Source organism: Muscardinus avellanarius (genome assembly GCF_963383645.1).
Source record: "Muscardinus avellanarius genome assembly, chromosome: X".
NCBI lineage: Eukaryota > Metazoa > Chordata > Mammalia > Rodentia > Gliridae > Muscardinus > Muscardinus avellanarius.
Window position 1 is genome coordinate 97,140,261 of NC_137792.1, and position 27,465 is coordinate 97,167,725.

Sequence of the window (27,465 nt, forward strand, 5' to 3'; positions counted from 1 at the left end):
TTATTTTAATTCTTAAATTATATTCTCGAAACAAAATCAAGAATGACAAATCAATTAAAATGGAATACAGTACTCCCTTATCTATGGGGGATATATTTCAAGCCCCCAGTTGATTTCTGAAACTTTAGATATTACCAAGCTCTATATATACTGGGTTTTTTCCCTACACATACATACCTATGATAAAACTTATTGTAAATTTAGTTCATTTGCCCATTTTTAATTTATTTTAGTGTTAAGTTTTTAAAGTCCTTTTGTATATTCTAATATTCGTCCTTCTCAGAGGAAAAGCTGGCAAAGAAGGGAGAATTGGTGAAGAAAATACTTCAATTGACCCTATGTACATATCCAAATTTATCAATGCCAATTTCATTATCAGATATGGGGAAATGTAGGAGGTGGGGAAGGAGCAGGTGGAGAGGGAAGCTTACCAAGTACTGTGTGTATAGATGTCTGAACTTCATTTTAATGGGAGACCACAATGCACCAATAAAATATGTAAAAATGTAATGTATAAATGAGACACCATATTAAGTTAACAATAAATATTGAAACAATATACAACAGTTAGGATCTTCCCAGGCCCCAGAGAGGAGGGAGACTCATAATGGAGCTCAGAGCCAGAGGAGATAAGCCGGCCTCACGTCCGAGGACACAGCAGCAGCACCTTACTGCTGGTGGCAGTGGTGAGTTCACCGGATGGCTACAGACCAATGCACTCAACAGCCCACCAGGCTCCAGAGGGGAGCGGCGGACAGCAAGCCGAAGTGAGCCGCTGAGGAACAGCTGGGCGGAATTCGGCAGATTTTTTGGTGCAGGGAGCATCTAAATCTCCCGATGACTGGGCTCAGCACACCCTGCAGGGACTCAGAGCGGAGCTCAAAACCAGAGAAGAAATACACCAGCCTCATGGCCGAGGGCGTGGCAGCAGCGCCATATTGCTACCGGCAGCAGCAACAGCAACAGCAGCGAATTCACCGAGTCCACTACAGCTCCATCAGATCACTCAACAACACTGAGTCAAATTACGGCCCCTAGAGGAGAAATCCCAGTACTGCACTCCCAGGGACTTGACCCAGTGGGGGAGTGGCGGTGGCAGAGATATCACACCATAGGAGAATGTGCAACCTGACACCCCCCCATAGTTTAAAGCAGCCTCTATCGACTCCCTGGGTCGGAGACTCTGTGATACAACCCAGTAAAGGAGTAGTGGGGTCTGAGATACTACAGACTCGAGATCCAGAGCACCTTAAGTGAAGTCGTAGTGACCCAAGGGAAGATCCCAGAGAAAGCACAAACTTCCTAAATCATGGGAAAGAGGAATAACAATGGAGCAATGAATGCCCACAACCCCACAACATCAGAACCCAATAAAACAGAAATTCAGAGATTTCTAGAAGATCAAATCAGAAAAATAATTGTTGAAATAATAGAGGTGTTTCAGAAAGAATTCAAAGAGAGCCAAAAAGAGATAAAGGATGCAATTAATGAAGTAAAGGCCTCAATTCAAAGTACAAACAACCGATTAGACCACATGGAGAATAGAATCTCACTCTTAGAAGATAATCACTCCAAAAATGAATGCATAGTTTCTAATTTAGAAAAAAAATCCAACAGCAGAAATCTGACATTGAAGAAATATGGGTCCATTTTAAGAGAGCTAACCTAAGAATAATTGGAATAGAAGAGGGAAAAGATGGTGAAACCAAAGAGATCAACAATATCTTCAAGGAAGTAATATCAGAAAATTTTCCAAACATAGAGCAAGAGGATGATACACAGGTCCAGGAAACTTATAAAACACCCTTTAGACAGGATCAGAGAAGAGGATAACCACGCCACATAATTGTCAAAATGACCAATGTGGAAGCCAAGCAGAGAATCTTAAAGGCAACAAAAACAAAGGGCCAAGTGACATTCAGAGGCAAACCAATTAGAATCACTCCAGACTTCCCAAACCAAGTCATGAGAGCCAGAAGGGCTTGGAGTAACATATCCAAACTCTGAAAGAAAACAACTTCCAGCCAAAAATTTCCTACCCAGCAAAACTTTCTATCAAATTAGATAGAAAAATAAGAAGCTTCCATGACAAACAGAAACTGATGGAATTTATGTCTTCAAAACCAGCACTAGAGAAAATACTCAAAGAGATTAACTACAAAGAAGAAATAGGTAACACACACCAGAACCAGAGAAACAAGAGTTTCCATCCAACAGACAACTAAGATTGGTTATCTGTGGAGATTCATTATTTATGTTAGTCTTTTACATATCTCTAAATTGTATTGTTTGCTTTTATTGTTGCTAATTTTTAGGATTTCTAGTTGGGATATTAATATACCTTCAGATATAGCATTTGGAAATATTTTATCCCATTCTATCAGTAACTTTTTAAACTCTGTTTACATTGTCTTTGGATATACAATATTGTTTTATTTTTTAGGAAGTTTGTTTACCCTTCTGTTGCCTGTGCCATTGAAATCATATCCAAGAAATCACTGCCAATTCAATGGTGTGAGGTTCAATGACCCAGGTTTTCTTCTAAAAGTTTATAGTCTTAAGATTTATATTTAGGTCTTTTATCTATTTTGAGTTAATATTTGTATATGGTGTTAGGGTAAGGGTCCAATTTTATTCTTTTTCATGTAATTATTATTTTTCAACAATATTTAGTTAAAAGATTATTATTTCCTCCACCAAATGTTCTTGGAAACCTTGTCAAAAATAACTTGACAATATATGGAAGAATTTATCTCTAGGCTTTTATTTAACTCCAATGGTTTATATATCTGCCTTTATAACAGTATTACACTGTTTCAATTGTTGTAGCTTTATATGGTTTGAAATAAAATAATATACATCTAGCTTTGTTCTTTTTTGAGATCGTTTTGGGTATCTAGAGTCCATATTCCATATTAGGATAGATTTTTTTCTGAAAAATAAATAAATAAATGTATGATAGTTTCACCTAAAAAAAGAAAAAAATATTCTTTGGTAAGAAAGAAAGGAAAGAAAGCAAAAAGAAATATTGAAATGTTATCTTTAAGTCATCAAAAGCTTGGTATCAGACAAATGAAACTGTTATGTGAGATTGTCATTGTTAATTTTGGATAAATTGCTCTAATACTAGATGTCAACCACTAAGCCAAGCATGGGAAGGAGGGATGGGGAGGGAACGATGTGGGGATCTGGTAGGGGCTAATTGGGCAATGTGTGCATGTATGTCTACAAAAATTTTTTAATCCCATTGTGATGTATGAATATAGTGTACCAATAAAAATAATAAATAAATAAATAATAAATAAATAAACAAATAAATAAAAATATATACAACAGTTGGGCCTGATGGTGCACAGCTTGTAATTTCAGTAGTGGGAGGCTGAGACAGGAGGATCGCGAAGGTTGGAAACCAGCCTCAGCTACTTAGTGAGGTCCCCCACAACTTAGTGAGACCCTGTTTCAAAATAAAGAATAAAAATTAGGTCTGAGAGTGTAGCTCAAAGGTCCAATGCCCCTGAGTTGTTCCATCCTCAGTATTCTCAGTATTGCAAAAAAAAAAAAAATATATATATATATATATATATATATATATATATATATATATATATAATTATGTGACTATGGTCTTTCTCTCTTGTGAACTATCTTATTGAATTTGCCCCTTTTCTTCTCTTGATTGTAAGATGGCATGGTGCTAACATGATGAGCTGAAGTGGGGCTGATGACATAGGCAGGGTGATGTAGCCTTACACTCTTACATAAGGACTGCTGAAAACAAGCACTGTGATACGAAGCAGTCTATCTGATGACTGAGAAAGCTCCTATATGACTTATGGATGGGTAGAAGATACAGCATGTATATGTCTTTCAAAGGGCTGAGTCACATCCTGGGTGGAACAAAGTAAACAGAATAAGACAGTATGAGATTTCATCACAGTACTCAGAACAGTGCACAATTAAGAAGTTTCAATTGTATATTTCTGAAAATTTTCATTTCATAATGTGCTTATATCACATTAAATCGCAAGTGACTAAAACTACATATAAGAATACTCATGTAAATATACATGTTTGCAAATATACATGCAAATATATATATATACATATATATTTGTGTGTATATAACCTATATGTGTACATATGCAGAAAAATACATATGTATTTCTACATATGTATATATTTAGAAAAGCAGTTACTATTATTATTTTAATTATTAAGAATAAGGAAATAAAAGTTTTAATTATACCTTCACTTATTCCCTTCTCAATGATCTTTACTTTACTGAATGAAGTTACTGAACTTTATCAATTTCCTTCTCTCTAAAGAATTTCTTTTAAGCCAAGCATGGTGGCACACACTTGTAATTCCAGCACTTGGGAGGCTAAGACAGGAGGATCCCAAGTTTGGGGCAAGCCTCAGCTACTTAGTGAGGTCTTCTGGAACTTAGTGAGATCCTAATATCTCACTTTATTCAAAAATAAAGAATAAAAAATAGAAAAAAAAATAGGGCTGGACGTATAGCTTGGAAGTAGAATATTCCTGGATTCAATCCCCCAGTAACAACAACAAAAAATTTTCTTTTAATGTTTCTTTCACTGCAAGTCTACTGGTAACAAATTCCCTCTCTTTTCATTTATTTGAGAAAGGCTTTATTTCTCCTTCATTTTTAAAGCATAATTTAAAAGAGTACAGAATTCCAAGTTACTGGGGGTTTTATTTTAACAATTTATTTTTTGGCATAGGTTATTTCTTTTTTAAATTTTTTATTGGTGCATTATATTCATACATCATATTGGGGTAAAAAAAACTTGTGTGTACATACATGTACACATCACTGATTTAACCCCTACCCAATTTCCACCCCATTCCCTCCCCATCCCTCCTTCCCTTGCTTGGCTTAGTGGTTGACTTCGATATGTTTAAGTACATTGTGTGCTTTAGAGATTTTCCTCTTCCCCCACCTTTCTCCTCCTTTAGGTTGTCTTGTTTGCTCCTCTATAGGATTTTCATTTTCATCTAGAGTTCCCCCTATGACCCATTTCTCCCTAACTCTCACATATTAGGGAAAGCATCTGCTTTCTTATTTTTTGTGACTGACTAATCTCACTTAGCATAATGTAATCCTCTTTTAACAATTTTACTATTCCACTTTACTATTTTTTGTGGCATATTTTCTTTGGAGAAGTCAGATTTAATCCTTATCTTCGTCCTACCTTAGGTAGGTAAGCAGGTTCCTCCTGCTCTTTGGCTATTTTTAAGTACTTTTTACTTACATTTGTTTTTCTGTAACTTCTTCCTCTCTCTCTCTCTCTCAATCTCTCTCTCTCTCTCTCTCTCTCTCTCTCTCTCTCTCTCTCTCTCTCTATTTCTTTCTTCCTTCTTTCTTTCTTTTTGTGGTACTGGGTATTGAACCCAGGATAGTTCTACCTCAGAATTATATACCCAGCTCTTTTTATGTATATATTTTTAACTTTTGAAACAGGATCCAGCTAAGTTTCTGAGCATCTCACTAAGTTAATGAGGCTGGCCTCCAACAGGTTTGCCCTGTAATTTTCCCTCTCTGATAGACCTAAGAAGCAGTGTGGATTTTTAATTAATTCAGTGTTCTACTTATTGTTAAGAAAAAATGGTGTCGTTCAGCTACATAAATGCTGGATTGGAGTACAGAAATCCCCAGGGTTTCCAGAGAATCACTTGTTTTATTCAACGAACACATAATGAATGCCTAGTATGTGCTTCAAGATAGAGTAGGAATAGCATAAATACATGTATTGCTCTGGGATTATTAGTGGATTTTTGTTTTGTTTTTCCTGTATCACTTAAATTTTTAACAAGGAGAATGTATATGTGTGCTTTTTTTTTGTAATAAAAACAAATTTAATTAAAGAAAAAGACTCTTGGCCAAACAAAAAATTAAAGCTGTTGTAAGGCAAAGTTTTGGGGAAATTCTGTATGCTAGGTGCTATGTCTTTGAGGGTAGCATCAGGAATATGGACTTAACTGCCAGACAACTGACTTTGAGATGCTAACAAAGTCTGCAAACACAGTGTCATAGTAAATTAGAAAAGTGGAAGAAAGTGCTAGGATATATGTTCAAAGTGTCTCATGCCATATTCTGAAGAGTAATGGGAATTATTTAGTCTTGAGAGAGGAGGGATAATATAATGCATGTTAAGCAGAAGGAAGCACAGGAGGAAAGATAAGGAGCTATGAGGATGCAATCTGGTATGGCAGCATACATAAGAGGAATTGGTAAAAAAAAAACCACAAATAACAATAATAAGACTGAACAAGGGTGTATTTGTCAATGTTCTTAGTTGCAAGCAACAAAACCCACTCCTGCTACTTAAAGCAAGAAAGGCATTGGTAAATGCATATTAGGTAGCTCACATTATCATTGGCAGGGATGAAGAAACAGGTTTAAGGCTAAGCTGCCAAGAATTATATCCAAAACCACACCACTGAACTGGCCTGATGAGGAAGAAATTGCAGTCTCTGTTACTGCCAAACACTAGGTGCCAGGAATTCAACTTGCTTGCAACTGCCAGGACCAATGGCACATCTGTGCTGCTGTGGCTGCTGCTGAAATTTGGATACGTCTGACACCACTTGTGGAAGAAAAATGAGATCTGCTCACAGTGCCAGTTTCTTCATATTGCCCACTTGCAAATCAGTATCTCACATGAACGTGCCCGTTTGGCAGATCCTGGGTTACATTCTGATTCCCCTATGCAAAGAAGGCTAGATATTTGAATTCTGACTTCTGTAGGTAAAGGATGTGCCTACTTACATGAGAATTTTTGTAAATATAGAAAACCTATTCAGGAGATGATGGAAATATCAATGATGAACATTGAAAATATGTTGAGATCAATCTGCAATAAGCCTTGAATGTCTCTTTAAAAAAGTTAGACAATGTCTAGGTAAATAATTGAAAGAAGCAAACTTTTTTGAAGTAGGGAAATGATTGCTATTTGGGCTGCTTTTAAGGCAGCTGTAAACTAAAACAGAAGGGAGCATTCACTAGGCAATTTGCAATAAATAGTACTTGAGCTGGACGTTGTGGCACACACTTGTAATCCCAGCATTTGGGAGGCTGAGACAGGATGATCACAGTTCTTGGATAGCCTCAGCTACTTAGTGAGGCCCTTTGCAACTCAGTGAAATCCTGTTTCAAAAATAAAGAATAAGCCGGTCATGGTGGCACACACTTGTAATCCTAGTACTTGGGAGGCTGAGACAGGAGGATCACACAGGTTCAAAGCCAGCCTCAGTTACTTAGTGAGGCTCTCAGCAATTTAGTGAGACCCTGTTTCCAAATTAAGGAATACAAAATAGGGCTGGGGGTGTTGCTCAGAGGTAGAATGCCCCTGGGTTTCATCTCCAGTACCGCAAAAATAAACAAATAATAAAATAAAACAAAGAAAGAATAAAAAATAGGGCTGGGGGTGTAGCTCGGAGGTAAAATGCCCCTGGGTTCTATCCCCAGTATCACTGTGTGTGTGTGTGTGTGTGTGTGTGTGTGTGTGTGTGTGTGAGAGAGAGAGAGAGAGAGAGAGAGAGAGAGAGAGAGAGAGAGAGAGATTCAAGGTACTTTAGTGATATACAAGGCACAGAAGAGTGAAGAAGGTGTTCATGAGATCTGGTTCTTATCTTGGATAACTACTCAAGATTATCTTATTTTTTTATTGGATTTTGTTTTGTTCTAGTTTGCTACAAGAGTTTTCTTTCACAAATAAGATTACTCATTAAGATCATTTTTCTTTTCATTTGCAGAATATTTGCACTTGGTACATAAAGGAGTTTCTCAACTGAGGATATAAGAAAGCTTTCCAATTTTCAGTAGCCCTTTCTGTATCCATATGATTACTTGGGAAGAAAAATAACCATTAACTTCTCCATTCATCCATTCATTCACTTTTTCAGTACTTTAGTACATTTTATGGACAATATATGAGACAATTATCTGAAGACAGAGAATCATAATTATTGGAATATTATAAATGGCATAGTATCAAAGTGTAAAATGTTATAACAAAGGTTAAATTAGGTAAGTATTAGAAGAAATATTCAAATAAATTATTTAGAATTTCAAAGAATTGAGAAATTTTCTCTTTTGGCTTTGGGGATTTAAGGAAAGGCTTTGTATACTGACATTTGAATTTTCAGGATAAATAGGATCTGTACATGTAAAGATGTGATTTAGTTAGCACACTGTAGAAACATCAACTTACCCATGTTGGTCGCTGCACTATTTATAATAGCCAAGTTATTCAGTCAGCCCAGATGCCCATCACTGCATGAATGGATAAAGAAAATGTGCTATATATACAAATCGATTCAATCATAAAGAAAGGAGATATTGTTTTCAGGAAAGTGTATGAAACTGGAGAGAATTATATGTTAAGCAAAATAAGCTAGACTCAGAAAGAAACATATCACATGTTTTGTCTCATATGTAGACTCTAGTAGAAATAAGACAACATAAAAGTAGAAGGGGATTATGATGGAAGGGGAATATTTAAAGACAAACATGAGGTCACTTTTGACTGTGGATCAGAATATACAAGATAAATTTGAAGAAGTACATTAGGACTATATTGTGGAGGATCTTGAATCCTTGGTTGAGGAGTCTAAATCACATCCAATAGGTAATGGGGAGGCATTGTAGAATTGGGGGCCTGAAGTGGTACAGATTTGTGTTTTATGATAGCAAATGTGGCAACTGTAAGGAGAGTGGTCTCAGGATTCAGAGGCAGAGAGATCAAGTAGCCAAGTATTAAAGTGATATAGGTAGGAGAGAATAATAAGTAGTGGAGGAAAAGAAGAAAAATGGATCTCAAGAATACTGTGGAGTTGAACTGATTAGATACGGTCTGCAGAGGAAGAGACCAAAGGTAACAGTGAGGTTTTCAGCCTGGATGAATAAAAATGGTGTTTATCTACTCTTTAGGCTAGATAATTTCAAAGAGAAAAAATTGATGATTATTAATTAGATAATGACAAAGACTTGAAACAATTATTTATATAATGATTGGAAAACTTGCCACATAAGAAAAAAATGAAAATTATCACACCTAAGTTAAAGAGTTCTATCATATAAATCATTCAGCACTAACTTTTATCATAATTATGCAAACAAATGTGTGTAAACTAACAACAAATGAGAAACCATACAATTTGTATATGTTGTTAAGTCAACTGAAGTTTCATGATTTTTCATCCATTAGTAAAATACTAAATGTTATTAAAATTAGGTATTATGAAGAGAGGAAGTTTGTTTTGTTCACTATGATAACTCATATATGTAGAACTGTGCTTACTGCATAGTAGTCAATAAATAAATATATGTTGACTAAATAATTATGTATAAGAAAACAGGAAAATTTTCACTTTGTTTTCATTTCTAATGCCAATTTATAACTACAATGCTCTAATGGGTAGGTTCTATGAATCCAATAAAGAAACTAGATAACAATAAACTTATGGGATTATAAGATAATGATAAGAAAAAGTAGTTGTTTCTTTTTTTTATTGGTGCACTGTATTCATACATCATAGTGGGATACAAACTTTTGTAGACATACATGCACACATCACCCAGTCAGCCCCCACCCGATCCCCACCCCATTCTCTCCCCATCCCTCCCTCCCATGCTTGGCTTAGTGGTTGACATCTAGTACTATAGCAATTTATCCAAAATTAAAAATGATAATCTCACATAACAGTTTCATTTGTCTGATACCAAGCTTTTGATGACTTAAAGATAACATTTTAATATTTCTTTTTACTTTCTTTCTTACCAGAGAATATTTTTTCTATTTTTTAGGTGAAATTATCATATATTTATATATTTATTTTTCAGAAAAAAATCTATCCTAATATGGAATATGGACTCTAGGTACCCAAAATGATCTTGAAAAAGAACAAAGCTAGAAGATATATATTTTCTGATTTCAAACCATATAAAGCTACAATAATTGAAACAGTGTAGTACTATTCTAAAGGCAGATATATAAACCATTGGAGTTAAATAAAAGCCTAGAGCTAAATTCTTCCCTATATTGTCAAGTTATTTTTGACAAGGTTTCCACGAACATTTGGCGGTAGAAATAATATTTTAACTAAATAGTGTTAAAACATAATAATTACATGGAAAAGAATAAAATTGGACCCTTACCTAATCCCATATACAAATATTAACTCAAAATAGATAAAAGACCTAAATATAAATCTTAAGACTATAAACTTTTAGGAGAAAATCTAGGTCATAAAACCTCAGACCACTGAAATTGGCAGTGATTTCTTGGATATGATTTCAATGGCACAAGCAACAGAAGAGTATACAAACTCCCTAAAAAAAATAAAAAAAAATATATTGTATATCCAAAGACAATGTAAGCAGAGTTAACAGTTACTAATAGAATGGGATAAAATATTTCCAAATGCTATATCTGAAGGTATATTAATATTCCAACTAGAAATCCTAAAAATTAACAACAATAAAGGCAAACAATACCATTTAGAGATAGGTAAAAGACTAACATAAGTAATGAATCTCCACAGATAACCAATCTTAGTTGACTGTTAGATGGAAACTCTTGTTTCTCTGGTTCTGGTGTGTTACCTATTTCTTCTTTGTAGTTAATCTCTTTGAGTATTTTCTCTAGTGCTGGTTTTGAAGACAAAAATTCCTTCAGTTTCTGTTTGTCATGGAAGCTTCTTATTTCTCTATCTAATTTGATAGAAAGTTTTGCTGGGTAGGAAATTTTTGGCTGGAAGTTGTTTTCTTTCAGAGTTTGGAATATGTTACTCCAAGCCCTTCTGGCTCTCATGACTTGGTTTGGGAAGTCTGGAGTGATTCTAATTGGCTTGCCTCTGAATGTCACTTAGCCCTTTGTTTTTGTTGCCTTTAAGATTCTCTGCTTGGCTTCCACATTGGTCATTTTGACAATTATGTAGCGTGGGGATCCTCTTCTCTGATCCTGTCTAAGGGGAGTTCTATAAGTTTCCTGGATCTGTGTATCAACCTCTTGCTCTATGTTTGGAAAATTTTCTGCTATTACTTCTTTGAAGAGATTGTTGATCCCTTTGGTTTCACTTTCTTTTCCCTCCTCTATTCCAGTTATTCTTAGGTTAGCTCTCTTAAAATGGGCCCATATTTCTTCAATATCAGATTCCTGCTGTCGGATATTTTTTTCTAGATTAGAAACTATGCATTCATTTTTGGAATGATCATCTTCTAAGTGTGAGATTCTGTTCTCCATGTGGTCTAATCGGTTGTTTGTACTTTGAATTGAGGCCTTTACTTCAATAATTGTATCCTTTATCTCTTTTTGGCTCTCTCTGAGTTCTTTTCGAAGCACCTCTATTATTTCTACAGTTATTTTCCTGATTTGATCTTCTAGAAATCTCTGATTTCTGTTTTATCGGGTTCTGATGTTGTGGGGTTGTGGGCATTCATTGCTCCAGTGTTATTCCTCTTTCCCATGATTTCGGAAGTTTGTGCCTTCTCTGGGTTCTTCCCTTGGGTCACTATGACTTCACTTAAGGTGTTCTGGATCTCGAGTCAATAGTATCTCAGACCCCACTACTCCTTTACTGGGTTGTATCACAGAGTCTCCGACCCAAAGAGTCGATAGAGGCTGCTTTAGACTGTGGGGGGTGTCAGGTTGCACATTCTCCTATGGTGTGATATCTCTGCCACCGCCCCTCCCCCACTGGGTCGAGTCCCAGGGAGTACAGTACTGGGATTTCTCCTCTGTGGCCCGCAATTTGACTCACTGTTTTTGAGTACGCAGATGTAGCTGTACTGGATTCGGTGAATTCTCTGCTGCTGCCGCCGGTGGCAATATGGCGCTGCTGCCACGCCCTCGGCCATGAGGCTGGCTTATTTCTTCTTGGTTTTGATTTCCACTCTGAATCCCTGCGGCGTGTGTTGAGCTCAGCCACTGGGAGCTTTAGATTTTACCTGCAGTGAGAAATCCCGCCTGGCTGTTCCGCAGCGGCTCACCTCGGCTTGCTGTAGCCATCCGGTGAATTTGCCGCTGCCGCCGGCAGTATCGCGCTGCTGCCACGTCCTCGGGTGTGAGGCCTGTGTATCTCCTCTGTGGCTCTGAGCTCTGTTCTCAGTTCGCTTTCTCTCTGGAGCCTGGTGATTTGTTTGTTTCTCTGGTGATGTTGTTTCCTGGCTATGAAAGGCGCTGATTTTGTGGTAATGGAGATTGGTTGTTAGCGGGGCTCTTAAGCCCCGCTTTTCTTGGTCGCCATCTTCCCGGAAGTCCCCTGAATAAAAACGCGCTGACCACCCTGGCTGGACCCCTCACCCCACTGGTGAAGCATTTCCAGTTAAAGCGCAAGTCCAAGAGTGCCACGCTGCGAGCAGAGCTGCTGCAGAAGTCCACCGAGACGGCTCAGCAGCTGAAAAGGAGCGCAGGGGTGCCTTTCCACGCCAAGGGCCGGGGGCTGCTCCGCAAGATGGACACCACCACCCCACTCAAGGGCATCCCGAAGCAGGCCAAGTAGTTGTTTCTGATTGCTAATTTTGAGCACTGACATGTTCACCAGTCCATTTATGTTGAATGAAAATGAATCCCTTTCTCTACCCTTTCACCACCATCCCCAAACCAGAAACACCATTAGACCTGAAAAGGGCCAGCTACATCATTTTCAAAGGTCAGTGAAAAGCAAAAATGTGAGGCTTCTTATTTTAAAGAAGTTTCATTGCAAGCACTAAAACATAAAGCTTTATTACTTTTCTTTTTCAGCCTGTCACTCCCTTCCCTCTTGACTTTTACTAGTTCTATTTGCTATTTAATGTCATTCTGAATGGTAAAAATTGAATATTAACACAAATTTTGTTTTTAATTGTTATATCATGCAATGTCAATTTCAAATGTAAATATAAAAGCCTTGAACTCCTATGGGGAATCATCAGAATTACATAATATGCATTTCATAACCAATACGTGCATATGAATTTTGTTCTTGAAACAGCAGAAACACTACACAAAACTAACTTGTTTTTCTTTTGCGTGTTGTTAAATTCATATTCTTTCAACACTATCTTTAAGCTTACTACTCAGTATGAAAGGACAATAAGGAAAAAGAGGCATGGTTTCCATTTGGTTCATAGTTTCCCCTTTTCTTACATGCACTGTTTTCAGAATAAGTGGTTGGATGATATAAGGAAGTCACATGAGGATGATAGTTTAGGTATTTTAGAATACTACTGATTTCTTTCTGTGTCAGAAGCAAAGTCATGTGCACAGGGAATTAAGGACTTTTTGACCAACAGTATCTTTCTTACTCATGTTGAGTCTTGCTGAACTCATACACTGAGAAGAGCCACAGGAATTCTGTATTTCCGGGTATCATGAGCATTATATACAAATAGTGTAGAATGAGCCGGGCATGGTGGCCCACGCTTGTAATCCCAGTACTTGGGAGGCTGAGAAAGGAGGATCACAAGTTCAAAGCCAGCCTAGCAGCTTATTGAGGGCCCTCAGAAAATTAGTGAAACCCTGTTTCCAAATAAGATATAAAATAGGTCTGGAGGTATAGCATGAATGTAGAAGGCCCCTGGATTCCATCCCCAGTGCCACACACAAAAAAATAGTGTAGAATGATGGCAGACATGTGACTTGCATATATTCATCTGCTCACATGAATGCTTAATTGTCCCATTATACTACAATTATAAAACACAACTGCAAAGAGATTATTAAGAATATCAAGAAGGCAACAGCAAAGCATTAAATTGAGCATGAGGTTTTTCTGAGTGTAAAACCCAGAATGACTGCATAGATCAATCACATACACATGAAGCAGGCTAGCGAATTTATCCTCTCCATCCCAAATCCTGCATTAGTGACAAAGAATGTGGGTGGTGACATCAGATTGAAGGGGTGTCAAACTCTTCTAATCAGACCATCTACAATTAAAACTATCAAAGAGAGCCTTCAAGTCACTTTGGCCAGAAAAAGAGAAGTACTAAAAAATGAATTATCTTCTTTTGCCTTTGGAAACATCTACAAACGTTCTTATTAACATATTCAAGCACCATCATGAGATGTTGAACTCATACATACAGATCCTCTACACTCAGAAAACCACAGTTGATCACAATTTCCAGCAACTCCCACAAGCACTTTTAGATAAACACACATAGATGGTTAAAGTCCCCTATCAAAATGTCGAGCATCATAGGAAAGAAAAGTATAAAGAATGGGATGAAAGGAAGAAAGGAAAAGAGAATGAGAAGGAAAAGAGACAGTAATAGAAGAAAGGAGAAAGATGGAAGATAAACAGAAAAATCAGGGGGAAGGGATGAAAATTGAATAGTGGATAACAGAAAATACAGACAAATAGGGGGAGTGGTGAGTTGGTCTGGGCCACCCTCCCCCCTCATGCCATTTTGGCATGGGGCTGTAACTATTTTCTGTATTTCTATTTTCTGTATTTCTATCATTTTAATGAACTTCTTTAAATCTTAAAAAATAAAATACAGACAAATAGAAAAGTGGACTTGCTGCCTTTCTTTATCAACAGAAAGCACACTAAAAAGATTCGAAACATCAACTTGACTGCAGATAGAGCAATTTTCTCTGAAGATAGGAAATATCTTATATCCCACAGATAGTTGAGTGAGTATGAAAGTTTCGAAAGGAATAACAGAATCAGATTGGTATAATATTCATTTTCACAATAAGGTATGAAGTAGAACTTATCTAGCTCCTGTCTCTGATACAGTTTGTTGGATTTCTTAAAAAAGAATTTGAGTTTCTTACCTCATTATTCATGTTTAGGTAATAATAGTTTACTGTTTCTAATTCTAAGATTCCCAGAATGCCTGTTAGTTTTAGCTACAACTAGGCATCTGTTCATCCAGGGTCACAGCCAATAAGACTTTGAGAGTCTCCCCTCTTAGAGGAGTATGAGGTCTCCAAGGAGACAACACAGGACAATTGTACCAGCTGCTGTTTGGGTTCTTGAAAAGCTATTGGAAGTGAATTCTTTTAAAATTGAGACCTTATTGAACTTTATAGTACATTTTCCCCCAAGGACATCAGCAGGCGCAGCATTTTATAAGCAAGATCATTATTATCTGAGAGTAGGTAGAAAGCACTGCACATTTATTTGGTTCAATTTTAGCGTTTTCTCTCTACTTACATACCCTTTTTTCTCTTTTCAGGGGTGGTTGTGTTCTTTTATTTATACAGCAGGGCAAGTTTACTAAATTTTTTAAAAATAACACTTTGGGGCTGGGAATGCAGCTCAGTGGTTGACTACTTGCCCTATGTTCCACCTTTAATACTACAAAACAAATATTTTATATTGCTGTAGACTTTTTCATGAATTTCCCTTGGAAGACTGACTAATGTTGTAATATTCAAAAGATATCATACAGGTTCTTATTCTTTTGCACACTTAACATACCTAATGTAAGCAATAAGGAATGTGGAAATAAATATGTGAAAAAATAAAAAAAATATTTTGAAAAAATCCTAAACTACATATTTGTTTGAAATAGGAAGACTATGGCATGAGAGATCTTTTTTAAAAAATATATTTTATTCTTTTTCCAGTTTTCTTGAAATATAATTGATAATAAAAATGTGTATTTAGTTAAGGCATTGAATATGATTTTATAGATATGCTATATATGTAAAATGATTAACATGTTCAAGCCAACACAGCCATCATCTCAAATAGTAACCTACTTTTTCTTGTGATGAAACATTTAAGATCTACTCTTCTAGTAAATTATATTATTAACTATAATAGAGTGCCTCTTCAGGTATTTCAATAATAATGATATAGTAATAATAATAATAATAATGAATAATATTTGTTAGTTAATTTCTTTTCATAATTTCTTGCCTTTACAATTCACTAATTAATTGAACCTCACAGATTCCCACAAGATAGAGTATTAACTCATCTTCAGATAATAATGTAGATGAAGAGAAATCAAATATCTCTACTGACTAACCAGGAACATCCTTGCAACTGAACTGGTGACCATTTAAACTCAGTGGAAGTGAAAAGGAAGTGTCACATGCTCGGCGCTTCACCATAGGATGTGAACCATGAACAATCAGAGCTAAAAAGAAACCCTAGTAATCACTAGACCAACCAACCCAAAGATTCACATGTTGGAAGTTTGGTCTCAAATTTGTCCATGTATTTAATAGGTGGCAGGACCTTTAAGAAGCCAGCATAGCTCGGTGTGGTGGCACACAACCAGAATTCAAGTGCTTGTGAGGTTTAAAACAGGAGGGTTTTAGGGCTGGGATGTAGCTTGGTGGCAAAACACTTCCCTGGCAAGTGGAGTGCCCTGGGTTCGTCGATCCCCAGTCCAAAAAATAAATAAATAAATAAATAAATAAATAAATAAATAGATAGAACAGGAGGATTTTGGATTAAATCGGGCGTGCTGGCACACGCTTATAATCACAATACTTGGGAGGCTGAGACATGAGGATCCTGGTTCGCAGCCAGCCTCAGCTACTTAGTGAGGCCCTCCACAACTTAGTGAGACCCTGTTTCAAGATAAAGAATCAAAAATAGGGCTGGGAGTGTAGCTTGGTGGTAGAATGCCCCTGGGTTCCATTCCCAGTACTGAAAGAAAAAAAAAAAAAACAGGAGGATTGCAGCTTTAAAGAAAGCCTCAGTAACTTAGTGACAACGTCTGAAACTTAGTAAGACCCTGTTTCAAAATAAAAATAAACCAGGGCTGGGGGTGTAGCTCAGAGGTAGAATGCCCCTGGGGTTCAATCCCTAGCGCCACAATATTTTTAATGGAGGTTTAACATACATGTGAAGACCTGAAGAAAATCTGAGCCTTCTGCTCAAGGACTTCTCTCTTTTTTAATTGGCGCATTTTAATCATACATCATGATGAAATTGAGAACAATAGAGACATACATTTATACAGAACTCAGTCAGCTTTCCCTGGCTCCCACCTCACTTTCTCTCCTTCCCTGCACTTGATATAGGGATTGGCCTTGATAATTTTGTGTATATGCATCATGTTCATTGAAGTGTTTCCTTCATTAAATTTCCTTCCTCCCTCCCGTCAGCCCCCTCCATCATTCCACTAGTATTTCTCCTCTTTTGTCCAGAGTCTATTCTGTATCCCAATTTCTCTCTAGCTTGGGGGGAAAACATTTGACCTTTCATTTTTGTGACTTAACTAATCTCACTTAGCATAATATTCTCTAGTTTCATCCATTTTCCTGCAAATGACATACTTTTGTTCTTTTTTACGTCTGGGTAGAATTCCATTATGTGTATATCCCATAATTTTGTAGTCCATTAGTCTGTTGGTAGACACCTAGGCTACTTCCATAATTTAGGCTATTGTGAATTGAGCTGTTATAAATATAGATTTGCATACATTACTATGGTGGTCTGGTTTCTATTGTTTTGGATAGATACCCAGAAGTGGTATATCTGGGTCATATTGTAGGTTCATTCCCATTCTTCAGAGGACCTTCCACGTTGTTTTCCAAAGTGGTTGTGCTAATTTAAAAACCTACTAAGTGTATAAGTCCCTATTTCCTCACATCCTCACCAGAATTTATTATTATTTGTATTTTTGGTTATTGGCATTCTACTAAGGGTTAGATGAAATTTCAGTGTAGTTTTGATTTGCATTTCTCTGATTGCTAATGCTATTGAACATTTTTTTCATGTACATCTTGACCATTAGTATTTTTTCTTTTGTGAAGTGCCTATTTACTTTACTTGCCCATTTTTTATTGCATCTTTTTTTTTTAGTGGTAAATTTCTTAAATTCTTCCTATATTCTAGTCCTCTATTGGAGGAGTAGCTGAAAAAGTTCTCTTATTCTGTGGGCTATCTCTTAAGGTTCTTGATTTTTACTTTTCAGCTCAAGGAATTTTTGCAAATTGGACCTTCCTATATATAACTAACAGCATTCAAATTGAAAAAAACTCCCCATGAAATTAAAGACAACTTCCTCATACTAAAAATTAAAACTCCAAGTTGTTTTAACTTCTAAACTTCTTTTCCTGCATTTCATAAAACCGAGAGTAAAGGCTAAAGAGTTTCCAGCCCTACTCTGTCCTGATAACAAGGAAGCTGAGAATGGCAAGGTTTTTGTTTGTTTGTAAGTCTTTTATTTTTGCTAACCAAATCTGCATGTGTATAGTCCTTGCCTTTCACCTACTATTACACCTGTTTCAGAAATGGTCCTGCCCCCAGTTTCCAAAGATGAAGATCTGAAACAAGACACCAGGGCGGGGTATGGTGGCATACATCTACAGTCCTGGTACTTAAGAGGTTGAGACGGGAGAATCACAGGTTCAAGGCCAGCCTTGGCAACTTAGCCAGACTCTCAGCAACTTAGTGAGACCCTGTTTCAAAATAAGACGTTTTAAAGGGTTGGGGTGTAGCTCAGAAGTAGAATGCCCCTAGGATCAATTCCTGGCACCAAAATGAAGAAAGAAATGGAATGAAAGAAAAAGAAAAGAAAGAAAAGAAAAGAAGAACATTTCTTTTATCGTCTTCCAAAGCTGGCATTTAATAAAACCTATTTTCCTGCCAATTTGACTCTGAGTATTTGTGGAACTGGACAGCCTAGCCTGTTGCCCCTTGTGGTAACAGTCTCCACCCCTAACAAAATGGGAATAACAGATCAAAATTAGAATCCAGAAGACGCTCTCAAGTCTCCATCCAATTGCTCCCTCATAAAGAATAACTATTACTCGGACTCACTTAATCATATATTAGTGTTGTCTATGCTCAGCTTTCACAGAATGGAATACGGTATTATGTACTATTTTTTTAATACTATAATGTATCTATCAGCAGTGCTGACGGAAATTTGAATCTAGGATTTAAATATTATGACTAGTGCAGCAAGGCGTCTTCTTGTACATACATTTTATTGATCATATGTAAGCATTTATGCTGGGTGAGTAGCTAGGAGTGAAATTTAGACTATGCCTACATTCAACTTTTAGAGGATACTGTGATAGAGTTTTCCAAAATAATATTCCCATCAGTTCCAGTTATTCTTGGTATTTTCTAGCTCTCATTTTAGCAGTACTGGGTTAACATGCAGTACCTCATTGTGGTTTTAATTTGAATTCCTATGATAAGTAATGAAAACAAGCACCATTTATATATTCATTAACTTTTCAGTTATCTTCTTTTGAGATATGTCTATTTTAATTGCTTATTTGTTGTATTGGGCATGCCATATTTTTAAAATTGATTCATTAGTGTTCCATATATGTTCTGGATATGTCATCTGTTAGGTATATAGATTTCAATAACTTATTCTGTGACTTGTCTTTATAATGATAGTTATGTGTTAAACATGAATAATGCCTTTTTAAAAACATACTCTAAATATCTCATTTAATCTCAGCCATAGAGTACAGAGAAAAAATGCTTCCCATTTCACAGATAGAGATGCCAATGAGCCAAGATAAGATATTAAACCCTTCAGACTGGGGATGTAGCTCAGTGTTGGTGTATTTGACTAGCATTCTCAATGCTCTGGCTCCAATCTCCAAAGCTACAAAAAAGAAAGACATTAAAGCCTATATGAGGATATTATTACCTTTATTTTGTCATTGTCTATTAATAACAGATTATGTTTTGGATTTATTTCCTCAGCACCTTCCCTATCCCCTGCAACCACCACATGTCTACATATAATTTGACTGCAAATTTGAGACTGGGTTTTCTTTTTGAAGAAGTTCAATCTTGATGTCAACTCTATCCAAATTCTGTTTGTGGTTCTTTATTTCATTCCATGTTTCTAGAGAGATTACACAATTATTAAACTGGTCATCAGTTATACATATTTACAATAAGGTAAAACTGGAGTGCTGGTGAGAAGGCACTTCACACATTAAAAATACAAAACTCTTATTCAATAATAAAATTAACAAAAATATTTTAAGGTTAGCTGAGGCTAAATACAAAAGTACTCAGAAGACCTACTTAAGGGAAAATATGATTTAAAATACTTACTGAATATTCATCAAATGTTAGAGGAAAAAATTTTGCTTTGTCTCTGGACAGACCCTGGAAGCCTCTAAGAATTTAGCTGGACACATTCATCCACTTAATAATAAAGAATAAGACTTGGTCAGAATTTTTGCTCAGTCTGGGAAAAAGTATATATCATCACAGAAAGGTGAACTCAATATCCTGATGTCTATGCCCTTCATTTAGTGAAAGCTAGCAAAAGTTGCAGTTGGGTTAGTAGGCAACAGTTACAGTGGAGTGAATTCACAGATCGAAGGAAGTCTCGCTTCCCTTAACCAGATATTTACCCATCAACTGGTTGAAAATTTACCCCAAAACTTTATGTTCCACTTAAGTTTTTGATCTCTATTAAAATTAAATTTGAGGATATGGGGCTATGGAATAAAGACATACTTTAAAATTCTTTCAGATATTTTCTAAGATAGATATGGATGAGGGAAAATATGTGTGTGTAAGAAAAAGATATTTATTGGAGTCTATTAAGTATCAGAGCTTTAATTGGAGAAAGTTATTAGTATATCATTTATATTGAATGTAACTTGTTCCAAGTCTATAGCCCTCTTGAATGAGACATTGTCTAAATTCAGTTCTATATTCTTCATATTTTGAGTTTCTTCTCCAATAAGTTTTATCTCAAGCATATATTGTAATTTACTATAAGTTAACAAAATCTCTGTCCTTCAATAATTCCTTAATAATATCTGCTTTAATAGTAATAGATGAGAATAATTGTTGGACTGGGGATGTAGCTCAGTGGTATAGTTCTTATTTAGCATGTACAAAGCCCTGGGTTCCATCCTCATCACTGAAAAGAAAAAAAGAAAGAAAGAATTAGCATAGCAATTATTCTATATAAAATTGTTTAAAATCACTCTAGGGTCCTTGAATACAGTTACTATTATTTTGTAAAACTGAAGAGGATAATTTCTAACTAAACTAATTTTTAGTCTGGTCCATCTGGACTATCTCAATTTCTGAAATGATATAATCAGAATTTATGGAGATTTTCATGTCTAAATCAGATGAGTATCTCATGTTTGATTAGTTCATAATGCATTCTGTACCATATCCAGTACAATGAGCACTTAAAAATGATTTACAGCATGAAATGCTTATTAATATATTTTTCTATTATTGATTTCAAATTTTACAATATAAGGTGTTTGTGTATTAAATACTGACTAAGGAGCTATGTCAGACACTGTCCTGGGTGCTGAGGATGCAAAACATGTCATCCTTGCATATGGAAGCTGACAATCTACTGTTGGGGACATTCATATAAATAAATCATTGGAATGCAAATGCTATAATTTAGCAAACCATAACATCACAAAAAAATCTTCACTATTTTGTGTACCTCATCAGAAAACACTTCTCAGAGATAGCAACTTTTGAGGGGGTTATTGAAGGAAGAACAGAAGTTGATCAGACTGTGGTGAAAAGTAGGGAATCATCACCAGTTTAGACACCAGCACCTTTAAAGTTAATGGCAGATCCAGAGAGTTTTTATATAGAAGGAATTTGATATAATAATATGGGTGGTAAGAAGTTCTAAAAAGCTTCTATTTAAGTGAAAAAAACACCTTTTTCATAGTAAACAGATTACCACTCCATAAATTGGGTATTTACTTAGAATACCATTGGAGGGCTGATGAAAGGTATAGCAACTCAAAAGTTCTCCCAGGCTTCACCTACAGGAGACAACATATTTAGGAATGACAAAAATTGATTCTGTTTAGCAGAAACATTATGGGAGGGTGACCCTTCCTTAACTACTAGAAATTACAGATGAAGTAGAAATGACAGGTAAAGTTTCCAGTATAGCAAACCATTACTCAACCTCTCATTGAAGATCATTTAATAGTTAAAAATAAGCCACCACTTTCCTTGTTGCAGCCAAGATACTCTACTATGATTGAAGTCACTAATTCCTTTGATTAAGCAATTATATGTTTAAAATTTACATCACTTGTAGAAGTCCATGTGTCTTATATTTCACAGTAGGGATAAGAGGTTACATAAATAATTTTATATATTACTTATTATAATCAAGACAACAGTTAACTCTAACAAATTGATATTTTTCAGACAACAGGTAAAACCTCAACTCCAAATCATAAATTTACTATTTCTTCTTTCCTATGAAAAGTAATAACTGCTGCCCTTGCCTGTCATCATGCTATCCTCAAACCAAACACAGATTAGGCCCACAATAAATACAAATTTTACAAGTAATCTTTTCCTAACTTTCCTGCACAGAATATAATCCACTGACAAAAATAAATCAACAAAGTAAGAGTAGAAATTAGGACCTTTGTTATTAGATGTAAATATCTTCCATGAAATTGTCAATATTAGCTCCAGGTATGGTGGTGCACACTTGTAACCCCAGTACTTGGGAGGGTGAGACAGGAGGATGGCACAGGTTTGAAACCAGCCTCAGCTACTTAGGCTTTCAGCAACTTAGCGAGACTCTGTTTCCAAATAAAATATAAAATAGGTCTGGAGGTGTAGCTCAGAGGTAGAAGACCCCTCTGTTCCATCCCCAGAATCACTAAATAAATAAATAGTCAATATTAAAACAAAATATGTTAAGCATTAAATATGTTTTATCTTGAAAGGGGAAGTTGCGTAGTGGGAGAAAATATACAAGAAGATGAGCAATGTGGCAGAATTGGAATACAATGTGATCTGAATGGTTATTGAGATTCATGATGGGGCAAATAGTTGGTATACCTGCTCAATGGGGACCAATGGGCCAATAGTGATCAGGCAAGTACCAAAGAGATAATACAGGGATAAAGACCTAAGTTGGGGCTTGGTCAGCAGGCAAAAGCAGAAATATAAGCAGAGAAACACTACCAGAGCAGATGAGATGGAGCAATTTCATGGCTCATAGGGAGACTAGAACAGGTAGTTGAATAGCAGTTAGGTACAGACTGTTGCAGATCCTTGAGACAAATTTGGTTAGACAAGAATGGAAGTTATAAGAACTTGGGAACTACAAAATGTATTAAGAGTGACTATTGGTGATAAGACTTGGGAGGGAGTCCGATAAGACAAGAAGAAAATCAATGATCTGAGTGATGTAAGTGAAGTCAGGCAACTGAATGTCACAACAAAATCAGAGAGCTTGCAAGAAGATTGAGGTTTGAAATACAGTTAGGTTGAATGAAGGTCTATTGTAACAATTGTAATGGGAAGTCAAACATTAACAAAATTTAAAATAACAATGACTCCTCTATCTCTTGTTTCTGAAAGGTCACCAACAATAAGCATTTATTGATAGATTGCTCAATGTAAGCGTTGCTGAAAATATGTGAAAGGAAGAAGTGGAGAGAGAGAAAAGTCATGAAATAGCTACTAACCCACAAAAGAATAGGAAATAGAAGGATGGCAAAGAAAGAAGTGGGTCTGTGATATTATATGTTTTGATTAGTGTGTAATTAAACAATCACATATATGAAGTATAAAAGAAAATCACTTGGGCCTCCTTTGTTGTGGGAGAGGGAGTGTATGAGTATATTTTTCATCGCTATAATAAAATACATGAGCTGGATAACTTACAAAGAAGTTTATTTACCTTAGTGTTTTGGAGACTGACAGTTCAAAAGGCACTGCACTGGCTCTAGTGAGGGTCCCACTGGCTACATCACCTCCTGGCAGATGCTACCAGGATGGGAGTGCACATGAGTGGGAGAAATCATATTGCCAGGGAGGTTGGAGACAACAATTTGGAGGCTAAACTTCCAACATGTGAAGCTTTGGGGTGGTTGGACTAGTGACCTGTACTATCAGGCAGGGAGGTTGAGGAGTAACCAGGCTTGTTCTTTTATTTATATTAATATTTATTTTTTATTTTTATGCGGTATTGGGGATGAAACCCAGGGGTATTCTAACTCCGACTTACATCCCCATCCCTACGTTTTATTCTTTATTTTGAAACAGGGTCTCACTGAGTTGCAGAGGGCCTAAGTAGTTGAGGCTGTCTGCGAACTACGATCCTCCTGTCTCAGCCTCCCAAATGCTAGGATTACAAGGGTGCACCACCACACCCAGCTTCAGGCTTGTTCTTTTATAACAATTCTCTTGTAGGAACTAACTTAAGGGTCCCATCATAACTACAATAATCCTTTTGAAGGGTGGGCCTCCTAATGACTTAATGACTCCCACTAGGCCTGGCTTCTTTTTCTTTTCTTTTCTTTTCTTTTCTTTTCTTTTCTTTTCTTTTCAGTAGTGGGGATTGAACCCAGGGGCATCCTACCTCCAAGCTATACCCCCACCAATTTTAATGTTTTTTTTTATACTTGATCTCACTAAGTTGCTGAGGGTATCACTAAATTCCTGAAGCTGTCCCCCAATCTTCCTAGTAAAGAGATTGCAGGTATGTGTCACCATGCCCACAGCTTCCTCAAGATCCAGACACCTATTAACATGGAAAATTTGGAGACCAAACTTCCAACATGTGAACCTTTGGGGTGGTTGGACTACTGATCACTAGGGTCCCTTTTCAGCTCTGATCATTCATGGTCCACATTCTATGGTGAAGTGCTGAGAATGCCACAGGCATGCCTCCTCTTCACTACCATTGAGTTTAAATGGTCACCAATTCAGTTAAAAGTATGTCTCTGGTTAGTCCATAGAAAAATACGTATTTACAGTCAAGAGCCAGAGTTCCATTTCAATAATATGAAGTAGAAAGATAAGGTAAAATAGGTCCTAAGATTTGGTAGGGATTTGAGGTTGTCGTACATGATGGATTGGAATATCAAGATAAGGAACTCAGAATAGTTTTTAGGGATGTAGTGAAAGAATGCCATGAGAGTGTTAGATTGAAAGAGAGAACTACAGTCATAAGAGGTTTGAAATAGGACCAATAATATATAGAAGAGGGATTAGGGAGGGATTTTACAGAATAATACAATAAAGATCAAGAGTCAGTCAGGCAGAGAGGAAGACTGAATTCAAGACCACAGGAGGGAATGTTAGTTTGAAATGAAACAAGTATTGAATGTTTTCTCTTATATGTGTAAGCTAGAGGCAAAAAAGGAAAATAAAAAGCTTCATGAAAGCAGAAGAAATACTATTAGGATAGAGAAAGGATCAGGGGGAAGGAGAAAGAGAGGGCAAGAGAGGTATTGGGACATGAAAATGATCAAATTATGTTATGTGCATGTATGACTATACTACAGTGTCTATTATATATAGAGAGTGTGTGTGTGATATATATATAGTGATATATATATAGTGATATATATATATATATATATATATATAGTGTGTGTGTGTGTGTGTGTGTGTGTGTGTGTGTGTGTGTGTGTGTACTGGGGGTGGATCCCAGAGGCTTTCTACCTCCGAACTATACTCCCAGGCCTATTTTATTTTATTTTATTTTATTTTATGGTAGTACTGGGGTTCCTGGAAACCCTTCTGCCTCTGAGCTTCACTCCCAGACCTCTTTTATATTTTTATTTGGAAACATGGTCTCTTAAGCTAACAAGGCTGGCATCGAACCAGTGCAATCCTCCTATCTCGGCCTTCCAAGCGTGGGGATTACAAGTGTGCGCCACTACGCCCGGCCTATATTTTATACTTTATTTGGAAACAGGGTCTCGTTAAGTTTCTGAGAACGTCACTAAGTAGCTGAGGCTGGCTTTGAACTTGTGTGATCCTCCTGTCTCAGCCTCCCAATCTCTGGGATTATAAGTGTGCACCACCACACCCGGCTTTTTCTATTTTATAATTTACTATGCACCAAAAATGATCTTTCATTTGCTTTTCTGGTCCTTCAACCTGTAAGCACAAACACCTGAACTCTATTCTTCATTTCTATACGGTAAAAAGGACATAATGCAAACACAGGAGTTTTAAAGACAAAAGAACTTGGTAGAAATCTAGCTATGGACTAGCTGGATGACACTGAATAATTTGTTCCAATGCTTTGTACCTCTTTCTTTTCAGATTCAAAATGATTGATAGTATTACCTACATCATAGGTTGCTATGAGGATTAAATGAACGAATACAAGTAAAGGACTTCTTACCCCCCCAACCTACAACCAATTAATACCCACCATTGCCACCTCAAGTATCCTGTTACTCTCATGTCAAAAGTAGGGACCTAAAGAATAAATGGATGTACCGGGCGTGGTGGCACACGCTTGTAATCCCCGCACTTGGGAGGTGGAGACAGGAGGATTGCGTAGGTTCAAAGCCAGCCTTGGTGCCTTAAGAGACCCTGTCTCCAAATAAAAATATAAAATAGGTCTGGGAGTGTAGCCCAGAGGTAGAAGGGCTTCCAGGAGCCCCAGCACCAAAAAAAAAAAAAAAAAAATGTATGGCAGGCCACAAAATCCTGTGGCTAGACTCATCTAGTAGAATGTACATCTGTGTTTCTGAATAATATAGAACTAGATTTCAATGCAAATTCTGTCATACGCTGTTTTACCTTATATTGTTTACTTAACTTTTCGGAGTCTCTATTTCTTCACCTTCACTATGTGGGGAAATGTGATAAATACAGTATAAAGTGACAGGTACATAGTAGGCAGCAATAAACTTTTATTTTTTCCATTTTTCATCAGCAAATTTCTGTAGTAAGTTGTTAATAGCATGTATTTTAAATCTTTGAAATGCTGGGCTTGCTGGCGCAAGATTGTAATCCCTGCGCTTAAGAGGCAGAGACAGGAGGATCGCGCAGGTTTGAAGCCAGCCGTGCTGGCTTAAGAGACCTTGTTTCTAAATTTAAAAAAAAAAGTATGAAATAGGTCTGGGAGTGTAACCCAGAGGTATAAGGGTTTCCAGGAACCCCAGTACCACAAAAAAAATGAAATAAAATCTTTGAATGTCTTACCCTCAACTTGGCGTGTCAGGATCACTGAAAAAACAGTGCCACATCAAAGGACAGTTTTTCTCTATTATAGCTCCTTCTCTGCTGCTGTTTATGCCACAAATCATTATGTAATCCTAAACACACTCCTCAATCTGGGCCTCAGGAATATTATTCTTCATCTGGTTTGCAACTCATGTCTTTGGCTTCTATAGTATCTGCTTCTATCTCCCACATCAAAGCATTCCCTACTGGCCTTAATTCTCATTCAGGCTTTTCATTACTATACCAATGAGGCCCTGTCTGTTCATGGAGGAACCGTTAACTTACATATCCTCACTATAAGAAGAGAAAGGGTAGTTGTTCTAAAAGCTGTCAATAAGAGGAATGGAGGCACCTCTTCCTTGACTGAATTAATAACTCAGCCAAGCTAAAAGTGCTATCAAGAGAGATTAGCAGCTACCTGCTGATTGCCAAGAGCACTGGCTTAGGCAGAAATTCTCAAACCACCAACTCGCACAGTTCTAAATGTGGTGGGTTTACTGTACCAGGGTCAATACCATCTGTCTCCTGGATTCAATTATCATCTTCGTGGATGACACACAA